Raw genomic sequence first — 10963 nt, 5'->3', positions numbered from 1 at the left:
CCAGAGGCAACATCGATCGGCTTCAGTTAGCAGCAGTAGCGAAGGAATCGCTCGATCGGGTTCAGTTAACAGCCATCGATTGATCGCTTGGGTTCAGTAACGCGTAGCCTGCAGTGCAATCACTCGGGTTCAGTTAGAGCCCAACGCCTCACTCTCGTTCAGTTAGAGCCAACGCCTCGCACATACGCGCGTACGTGTACGAGAGAAACGCGCATCGATCGGCCCCCGACCTCCCACCGTAACCGGGAACTCCCTGAAATTTTCCTCGCCCTCGCTTCTACCATGATTTTTTCCGTCATGGACGGCCCAAAGAATGTCATGCAGCTGCGTCTCCGGCCCGCCCTGGACAAAAAGCCCATTTTCTGTCATGATTTTTTGTCATAGAAATAGGAGCCCACCACATCTATGATGATACTGGGTTTTGTCACAATTATCGTCACAGAACTGTCATATGTATGACAGAAAAAAATTTGTTCGCCCCAAAATGTCATGGATGTTTTTTTGTAGTGTAATGCTAAAAAAATAAGTTGGAGGGATGAAGCAACCATCATTTCACTTGTTGCTGAATCCGCTTCTCCCTCATCTTCTTCAAATTAATCACGTGTTGCTTCTGCCGTTGTTCTGCCTCATGTGGGACGCGGATCGGCTTGGTAAAGCACTGACACATGGGACCGCATGTTAGCAAACCGCCAGGACAATGTCCTCTAAAAATAAGAAACCTCAACCGCCATCCGCGCGGCAAAATCACCTTCTTTTTACTAATCTTAATTCTATAATTTTTTAGATCAATATAATTGAGATTTGTATAGATAGCACACAGGAGCAAAACCAAGTGGTACAGTTAAGGGCATCCACAATGTGCAGAAAAATGTGAATAGCTTTTGGCATCGTGGGAACCATTGTGGAGGTGCTGCCAAAGCCAAAAAGATGGAACCGAAGCTCCCTGATTGATTGATTGAAGGAATAGAACAATGCAACGTCTCTCCTCTTTCTCCCGTGCTTGGACGCATGTATAGTATAGAGCATAGAGTCTACTCCCCTGCCCCTTCTATAAGAAATCACAAAGCAGTGAGGCGTCAAATCACAAAGCACGGACGAAGCAACCATCATTTCACTCTTCGGTGACTCCGCTTCTCCATCGTCTTCTTCGAGAAACCACCTCACCGCACTAAGCTGGAGAAACGACGCTATTGTGTACTAGTAGTACTAGTACATTTACGCGTCCTTTGGTTCAACGGACTTCCCAGATGCAAATAAGGCGGTTGTCTCGGCTTGCAGGAGGCGCTTGTCAACGACTTACCGTGGTCTCCCTCAATGGTGTTCTCCGTCAAACGCACTTCGCCAAACCACAACGTTCGAGATATCATCGACGTCACCACAATGGGAAGCAAGTCAAACATAGTTACTATCTCCATTTTTTTGTACACAAGGCCAGTATATCAAAATTACAATTTGCAAAAGGCCACTAACACTAATCGAGGCAAAATTGATGGGGTTTGCCTCATACTAGCAACCAAGGACATTAATATACCCTGCATGCATGCGGAAGTGAGAAGGTTGGTTTGCATGGCGCTGCATTAATCAAGCGATGAGGAGTGAGATGGTTAGCTCTTTGGGCTTTGGAGAAAAATATGCATTAATTGACACGTCAAACGAGGATTTGTATCGATTAATCCCGCGAAGGAAAACCCCGCCTTTCTTTTTTAACACTAGTACTCCTAGTACGTACGTACTTATCCTGTTTGGGTCTAGGCCTTGCATTGCCATACTTCGCCACACATTTTTGCCAAGCTTGCCTAAAGTTTTCAAAATGAAAAGGAGGTACACTTGCGCACGGCTGTCGCGGTTGCACCGCACCCTCACACGGTCGCTCCTGCACGCCGCGATCGCACCGCACCCTCACACATTTGCTCCTGCACGACGCAAACTCAACCAAGGGAACGCACCCCCACTAACACGTGTTGTCGCATGTGAACAAACCAAAATCAGCCATCCTACCGCTGACACATAATTTTCGGTCATAGAGTATGTTTATCCAACCGCATGTTGGGGAGTATCCGTACGGCCCGTGCAGTGGTCTGTTGGGGAAGAAGAAGAGGTGAGGAAGAATGGTTAGGAGACGTAAGATATTCATCCAACCGCTTAAAATGGTAGACTGACCCAAGTCAGGCGACTTGCATACCAATATATGTTTTTACACAGCAAAAGATCCATAAAAACAACAACATAAAGAAAAACTATCACTTCTCGCGAAACGAGACGGCCTCGTCGTCTTTGGCTGCCGGTGCGAACCAGCCGTAGCTGCTGACTTGTGTCTCTGCATCGTGGTTGTCCTCGGCCTCCAGCTACTCGTTCACGTGGAGCGTGCGGGCTCTCTGCACGGACAAGATCACCGCCCGATTCAAGTCGAGGACGTCCGGTTCCGCCTGCAGGAGGGCCTCGATGGCAGCGGAATCCGCGTGCTCCGCGTCGAGTCGAGCCTTCGCCGCCCGGTTCAAGTCTAGGACGTCCGATTTCGCCTGCAGGAGGGCCTCGTTGAGAGCGGCATCTGTGCGCTCCACGTCGAGTTGAGCCTCTGCCGCCCGGTTCAACTCCAGGACGTCCGGTTCCGCCTACAGGAGGGCCTCGATGGCAGCGGCATCCGCGCGCTCCGCCTCAAGTTGAGCCTCCACTGCCCGGTTCACATTCACGACATCCGGTTCCGCCTGCAGGAGAGCCTCGATGGCAGCGGCGTGCACGCACTCCGCTCGAGTTGAGCATCTGCCTCCCGTCTCTCCTTTAGTATCGCCAGGTTGAACCGCTGGTCCGCCTGCACCATGGGGAACTCGGATGCCGACACGAAGTCGACGTCCATCGTCTCATACCTATCGGGGGCCTTCTGCGCCGCGACCTCCGCCATGAACATTGGATCAGCTTCCTCCTCCTCGTAGCTTGGCTCCAGAGAACTCGGGGGTTGGCCCGCCACAAAGCGAGCTTAGGAACGGAGGTCTGTGGCGCTGACCGCCGCCGCGATTTCTGCACGGTTTTCTGGTGTCACCATCTTGTAGTACGTCATCTTGTGGCACACTATGGCTTTCCGGCGAACTAGGGGACGCTTGATGCGGGCTAGGGAATCGAAAGTTGGGGGAATGGGATGGAGATTAGGTGTGGTTTTAGGGCAGTGGCTGGCGTAAAAGCAGCGAAGGTTCTGGTGTGAATAGTGGTTCCGGTGACGACCAGTTAATCGGTTTTGACTGTACATCGCTCTTGTCGCGTTCGCATTGTAGCCTGGCACGCTGGACCCTCCATGTCGCTCACCGAATGGAACGCGCTTCGTCTTGCGTTTTCGCTCGCTTGTGGGACCGTAGTTGAAAGCAAACCGACGTCCCTCCCCCTCCCCCGCCCGCGTCATTTATACTACAACTCCCTCCATTTTATGCAGAGTAAATAAAAACAGAGGGAGTATACTACGGATCAGGATCCCCTGATGTGGCCGAACCCATTGAGTAACTGACATGCAGGGCGTAGCAAGCATGGGGTCCGCCAGTAACTGACCTAAAGGAAGGGTAAGGCAGGGATACCTACGTTAGAGTATCCACTTCCACTACTACTCCCTCCTTCCATTTACTATACAGGGCCTAATGCGTTTTTCGAGGCTAACTTTAACCAAATGTTAAGAGTAATAATATATGACATGCAACTTACACAAAGCATACGGTCAAATTCGTGTGTGAAAGGAGCTTCCAATGATATATTTTTCACATTATACATCTCATGTACTAATAATCTTGTCAATAGTCAAATGCGGTTTTTAAAAACGCATTAGAGCATGGTTAATAATATAGCCAATCGATGGCTATAAGGAACTGCCAAGTCATCTATAGCCATCATCTATTATACTAGACCGGCAACGCGCCTTGGCGCGAGGGTGCCGGGCCCAACGATATTGTAAGCCGTGGAAGATCAAACAACATGATGCATTAGTATGAAGGCAAGTTTAACACATGTAACAGAGAACCGATTATAGTGTTCAAGGGTAAGAAGAAACATTTACTCTGTCCAAAAGAATAACATCATTGAGTTCAACAGGCTCATGAGATTATAAAAGCTGGAAGCAAGGTAGCATCCAATTTAGCACATGAGATTATGAAATGTTAATCTCCAAATTCCAAAACCATTCGTCATCAACAACATAATAGAATTAAAATAGGAAAACTTTACATATAGACAATTTTATTATATATAAGAGATTCACAGAGTAAGTAGTCCCATATTAGAACATTCAGTAGCGTGACAAAATAAAAGGAGATGCATGCACATATCAGAATTGAGATTCTCCAAATCCCAAATCTCGGTCATGAAATATATTCTTTATCAGAATTTGAAGTACCACAATGGCGTAATAATCACTGTCAATGTAAGGTACCGCATGCTTTTCTTTCGCTTCATATGAACATAATTTCTCTATTAAATAATCATAGTTGATATCAATGCCCAACCTTGAAAACCACTGCATTAGTAACTCGATGCATTCGTTTTGTCCTCACTTTGTCATAGCAGACACATTTATTACCCCATTCTGATTTTAAAACTCTGCTGCACAAGTTAATATCATGACAATATAAGTGCCAAAGATAATGAAAATGTTTGCTTCTATAAGCTTATAAACATAGGAGTGACATGTGGTGCCCTATCTTGAGTGTATTCTATCAGTAGGCTTGCAAAGATAAGATGACTTCCATGAGAACATCAATGCCAAAATCGTCTGCAGCTCACAAAAATGACCTGTCATAGCAAAAGTAAAGTGTCCTGGTGCAAAGCTATATACATTCATGCATTTTTTCTTATAATTATAGGCAGATTATTAACAAAAGTTCATAGAAAGGTGTAGCGGGCAATAGGTAACTTCCCATGTAGAGTTTATGTCCAGGAAAGAAGAGAAAAGGAGGTGCAGCACCACAATACATAATTTATTAGACTAAAGAGCACTACAATATCACAATAATTTGAAGGAGCAATTGTATGCCTAATCATGATCTAAACAGATGTGACTTTGGTACATGTATTTCTTTGATCATTTTTCATCTAAATTATCATGATCTTAAAATTATGACGGTCCAGTTTGATTATAATCAACTAAATCAACCAGCTATGCAAGCATGATAGTTATTAACATAGAGACACATCACGCCAGTTCTAAATTTAGTGACAGGTGCTTACTGTATTTTCAAAGATTGACTGCATCTTATTAGAATCAAGAAATACATGTATACACGAGCAGCTAGTGCTCCCAGGGAACTGGATTAAGCTTATGCAGCGCCATGAATATCTAAATATACATTATACTGAATATATACGATGGATTTACTTTGGTTTTTCAGCTGTCGTGCTCAAAAGTTCTAAACCTGACTTATATTCTACAAAAATATTTACTTGGCATGATCCATTGTGTTGTTGCAAATATAAATATATATGTTTAATCAATCATTTGTACATCTCTAACCTCTACGATCTAGCCATGATTTACTATGTAATTACAAAGTTCTTAACTTTCTCTTCATTTATAATTAGAACATGACACACTACTTTATAATGCTCTAGTTATCTATGTATAGAAAGCTTATATGCGTGCAGTATATATGATCCAAGCAGGATAAAGCATCAACAAAAAGAGATGGAATTACCTACGTGATTATGCATAGCAATCAAGGTGCATATTTGTATGTAACTAAAAAATGGGCAATCTTGAATAGACTTGAGGGATTAGAAACCAAACTCAATTCATTCTTGCAAGAAAGTAATTAACAAATTTACTGGGCAGATCCACTTGTGGCATCACTCTTGCTAGCTAATAACCATGATAGATAATACACGACGATCCTTCCCAATTGTTGCAACAAACCAAGAGGAAAATAGCTCAATTAGCCAATTCGCTCACCAAAAAGAAGAAAGAAGAAATAAAAATCCAAGAACTCGAATTTACACTGCAATGGGTGAATCGATAAAAAAACACAAACGTGTAGCCGCACAATACGCCTCTAAAGTACAGAAGGTGGCTCAATGGTGACCTTAATGAACCATTACAAATGCAGGCCCCATAAAAACATAACCATCTTCTGATAATTAAATGTGTGCCTTGGCGTGCCCGTCAGGACAGTGGATGGTTGGGACGATAAAAATGCACGTATGAAGAAACAAAAAATACTGAAGATGACAAAACAGGGAAAGATAGAACAAACAGAGAATGCATTTAGAACCAAGATGTCCTGATATAATAGAAGGTCAAACATAGGCCTTTATGAAATAATAACTACATGCAAATACCAAACAAACAATATATGATTACCCTCCTCTATATTTTAAGAAGAAAGACCACATGGTACCGATATACTGATAACTACAATAAAGTAAATTAAGTGGCTTGCCTATAGGTGACTTGCAACATTTTCCCTAATGAGTTTCTCAACATTCATGAGCTCGAGTATCTATTTTGGCACAGCTTATGCATCAATGTGAAGAGATATTCTAGCAAAGCAAAGAGAGACGTTATAGCTAATAATCAGTGTTCTAAAGCATGTATTCTAAAGCATTTGGAAGGGATCATTTTATTCCCTTTTACCTTCTACATTACAGCAACAAATATTATTTTGAACATGTATCATTAAAGGGCAAGCAAGCTCTATTCGGTTAGTTCAGAACCACTTCAAGTAGTGATTTTGATAATGAGCTCATCCTGCAAAAGATATCCTCCCATCCTCCCATAAAATATTGTGGTAATCATGTCGGAGTTATGAGAAAGGATCTTGACATGTAGCAACAATTAATTCTTTAGGTTCCTTTGACAGCAATGCAAGTTTCTAAACATGTCAGGCCGAGAACAGATCTTGAGGTTCAGCATATCCCTTAGCTTTCTCATTGATAAGAATTTCTTAGACATGTTTGTTATACGCTATTTTCTGATTAAAGAGAAACATCAAGCATCTAGCATAATTTTCTGATTGAAGAGAAACATCAAGCATCTAGCCGAACAGGGCATCTAATTATATTATTTTTAAAGAATGGATCATTGGCTATCCTTGATTGGCAAATTAACTCGATACCTCCAGGAAAAGAACCTGTCATGACACATTATGCACTAAAAAGGCAAAAGGCGACCATATAGGGTACATAATGTTTGCAGTCCGTCGGCTTTACCAAACACTAAAAAGGGGTGAGCATAAATACACCTCGCTAATCCCATGGAGGCACTTTTCACAAAAAATCAAGAAATGAAAATAGACAAAACAAATCTTCAAACCACCTCGAGTTTATCTCGGGTACAATTAGGAAGTAGCGGAAATGAATAACTCAATCTGACATCCTCTCATACCAGGAAAATAGATGGTAAGGGGACAACAAGCTTCCAGTACAAATATCATATGGACATCTGAGAAAGAAACCTATGTAGTGCATACATTTTTACCAATATATATGTGGGACAGACACGTGCCTAAAAGAGGGCAAATTCGAGAGTGGAAACTTGTACAACATAGTAAGGAGTAAACACATAAACAGAGAAAGCATTTAAGCACACTTATTCACACCTTGCCTGATTCAGTGCTATACCAGTTCTCACCAAAGCAAATTCAGCCTATACATTGCGTCTATCATTAAGTAGAGAAGAAGATCATAAAGAAACAAAATAAAGGCATGCACCTGCATCATATCCCGCCTTGTATTGATATATGAATATGAAAGCCTCCAATAATTAAAGAATACACATGCTTTCCCTATCCAACCTCGTGGTCCAGCGCTAAGGCCACTGCACAGCAAAGACAACAAGATATTGATTTGTATCACCTAAATAATAGTATTAGAAAACATTACCTAAATACATATGCTTCTTATTATCACTCAAAAGTACTTGAAACTAAAATTACAGAAGAACATTTATCTCCTAAGAGTGTAACCTAACCACATGCTGAAGCAAACTATCATAATTTTTGGAAGTTTCATCATTTTCCAAACTTATCATTTTCTCCTCTCATCTCAAAACTATCATAAATCCATATCTTCAGTCTAAAATGGTCAAATTTCTTCATAAAGCAATCAACCAAGACAAGTACTACCTTTGTAACTAAATACAATACATTTTTGCTGTTCAAATTGAACTACAAAGACGTTTTATATTTGGTTACGGAGGGAGTATCTTTTAAGCATGAGTATAGATACGACATCAGAAGCTCTGTCACAGAAAAAAAACATGGAAATGTTTCAAGAATTATCAAGACTAAACAGCAAACACGAGTTGTGTGCAGATTGTAGATCTTGTAAAGTATAACATCTAGATGAAAAATCAAAATTACTATGTGGTACATCATGAGTTGTTAAGAAAATAAAGATGTGGTCCAAAAATCCAGAAGATTACCCAATGAACCTACAAAACTCACTTTGTTGCAATTATAAACATAAAGAATAATAAAGTATCTTAGAAGAAAAAATACTAAACATGATCTAGACGATATAGAAGTAAATCATCCTACCCTAATTGCCAAAGAGAATGTTGATTTACTAACCACACGCTAAATGAACAAACATAAGCGTCTGTGAAACCGTTGACCTGAGTGGTGGTGCTTCCATGGGCCAGCCTAGTGAACAATCGACCATGGAGGAGAAGCATATGATGTACCGTTGGGCAGTACAGAGACAACATGGGGAGGTCAAGGATGAAGGCGACGAACGCCGATGGTGTTGCTTTCACCTGGTGGAGGGAAGTAGAGGACATGGACAATGGTAAATATTTGGACTCAAAGCATGAAAAAAACATCACATGCTCCAGAAATGCATAGAAAATAATGTCTGAAGCCTTCACAAAGCAGCTTTTGTAAAAGCATATGCATTGGCTTGATAAATCCAATATTGGATGCATAATGTTAAACTCAATTTGATCATTAGTGTAATCCAGAATTGTATGGCATTCACTGCAGGCATCCATTAAGATCACTTAATCAATTTGTATCCGGAAGCAACTTAAAAGTCCAACACAGTGCAGGCTTTTTTTGTACAAAATGATTATAGGTTGAGACTGAAACATTTTATTTTTCTATAACACACACAAGCATGTATATCATTATAGAAGCGCACGTCCATGTCATTATGATACAACAAGCAACAACAGTCCACCACTAAGTGCCGCTACGGTGGCTGCTCAGGCACACTCCACCTAAACAACCACCCAAAATGATCACTGAAATCCCAATTCAGCAGCCCAGCCAATGGCATGCTTTGGCTCAACTACTCAAAGGGTTCACCAGATTAGATATGTTTAATTCAGTGTCGAAGTAGAATATCTTAGCTAAGAGACACAAAAAATTACATAACATGATAAGTTTAGTTCTACAAACTCAGTTCATCAACACATCACTGATAGTAGCAGTCCTAAAGGCAAGAACAAATACCAATGTTTTCAACTTGATGCTATATACGGAAAATGGCTTGATTTGCCAGTGTTCGGACATCAATAAATCGATAGTCCAAGCGTGTGTCCTGACCAACATGGACAAGTGGCACTCCCTTCTGCAAAACAACAAGATACCATTAGTTGAACCCAGATATCATCATCGAAGATTGGAGCAACAATCTGTATCCTCCTCCTTTATGCATTCAAAGAGGAGGCAAGCAAATATGCAGATTGTGCAGATTGACATACTAATTCAGCTATTGCCAACTCCTCAACACTCCATCTGGCATCCTCCATGCTGATTGGTAGCTTCGGGTCAGCCCTGTTGATGCAAGCTTCCTGACCTGAATATCCACCTGCCAGCCATCAAATGGAATTACAAATAACTACTGTGGTGTGTATGCCAGCCCACAATTCGAACAGTCAACAGACAAAGGGGACCTGCAATGAAACGAGATCTCAAACTAATAAAAGATGGGTAAACAAACGGAACATCTTCCTCTCTGCCTCCTCCTCATCTTCATGGCACTCACATGCTGCGGCGTACAAGCAAGATAAGGCGAGGGGGTGGGCTGACCTCACATCCTCTCAGCCATCCCTGTAGCGGGCCTCGTTGGCGAGGACAGCTTGTCGAGGAACTCGGGCTCCTTGTTGCCGGTGTCCATGTTCCTGGCCTTCTTGGTCGGCTGCGCCATGCGCCTCTTGGTCGCCGCCGCCGCGTGCCCCTCCTCCTTCTGCTGCTCCCCGGAGGTGGCCGTCTCCTCGTCCTCCCCGAGCGCGAGCTCCTCCTCGGCGACAGGGATGGGGCAGGGAGGTGGTGTAGGGGTTGGAAGGAGAGAGAGAGAGAGAGAGAGAGAGAGAGAGAGAGAGAGAGAGAGAGAGGGGGGGAGGCGCGGGTGGGGAGGAGGCCGGGCAGCGGCGGGGAAGGAGGAGAGAAAGGCCTAGATGGGGAGGACGCCGGGCGGCGACAGGGAAGGAGCAGATGGAAACGCGGGTGGGGAGGAGGAGGCGGCGCGAGCGGGAGAGGAGCCGACCAGGGTTCACCACGGGAGCTAGCCTTTTATACCCCGTGCGAGTGAAATGACGAAACTGCCCCCAACGAGGCAGACTATTTACGAGTGGTGGCATGAAATGGGAGTAACTATTCATTCTAGTAGTAACTTTTTTATCCAACGAACGAGGTCATTACAGGGGTCGATCCGACGGCCCAGATCCGATCAAGCCACCCGATCCGACGGCCAGGAATACCAAATCATTGTGGAGCCGTGTGAGGTGCTTCATCTCTTATTTCTGGATGCACTCATACAGTAGTGTGGGCTATAAGGTTAGTTATTTCCCGCAAAAAAATAAGGTTGGTTATTGTATTAGTACTTTTTTCCATTTCCTCTCTATCTCTTTCTTCATATTTATTGTATTTAACTAGGAATGCGTATATATCTAGGCTCTTGCATGAGAGCTCACTCCCCCTACTTTTTCACATCTCTCTCCTCCACATAGGCCCTATATAAATGGAAGGAGGGAGTACTACTATGAGCACTCCATACT

The 10963-nt window shown here is 43.0% G+C and overlaps 1 long non-coding RNA gene across 3 annotated transcripts; it reads right to left on the bottom strand.

Moving 5' to 3' along the window:
• Positions 1–4298: 4298 nt before the first annotated feature.
• LOC123093162 (uncharacterized) lies at positions 4299–10453 on the bottom strand. 3 transcript variants are annotated; one of them, XR_006445132.1, is made up of 5 exons: positions 9996–10453; positions 9668–9774; positions 9417–9534; positions 8579–8719; positions 4299–7780 (listed from the first exon to the last, which is right to left on the bottom strand). It is a non-coding gene; the product is annotated as an uncharacterized lncRNA (long non-coding RNA). The 3 variants fall into 3 exon arrangements; XR_006445131.1 differs by having other exon boundaries at positions 9668–9859; positions 9996–10444; XR_006445130.1 differs by having other exon boundaries at positions 8535–8719; positions 9996–10444.
• Positions 10454–10963: the final 510 nt, after the last annotated feature.

The sequence above is a fragment of the Triticum aestivum genome, chromosome 4B (genome assembly GCF_018294505.1).
Source record: "Triticum aestivum cultivar Chinese Spring chromosome 4B, IWGSC CS RefSeq v2.1, whole genome shotgun sequence".
NCBI lineage: Eukaryota > Viridiplantae > Streptophyta > Magnoliopsida > Poales > Poaceae > Triticum > Triticum aestivum.
The sequence above is the reverse complement of the archived record's forward strand: the minus strand, read 5'-3'. Positions and strand labels throughout refer to the sequence as shown.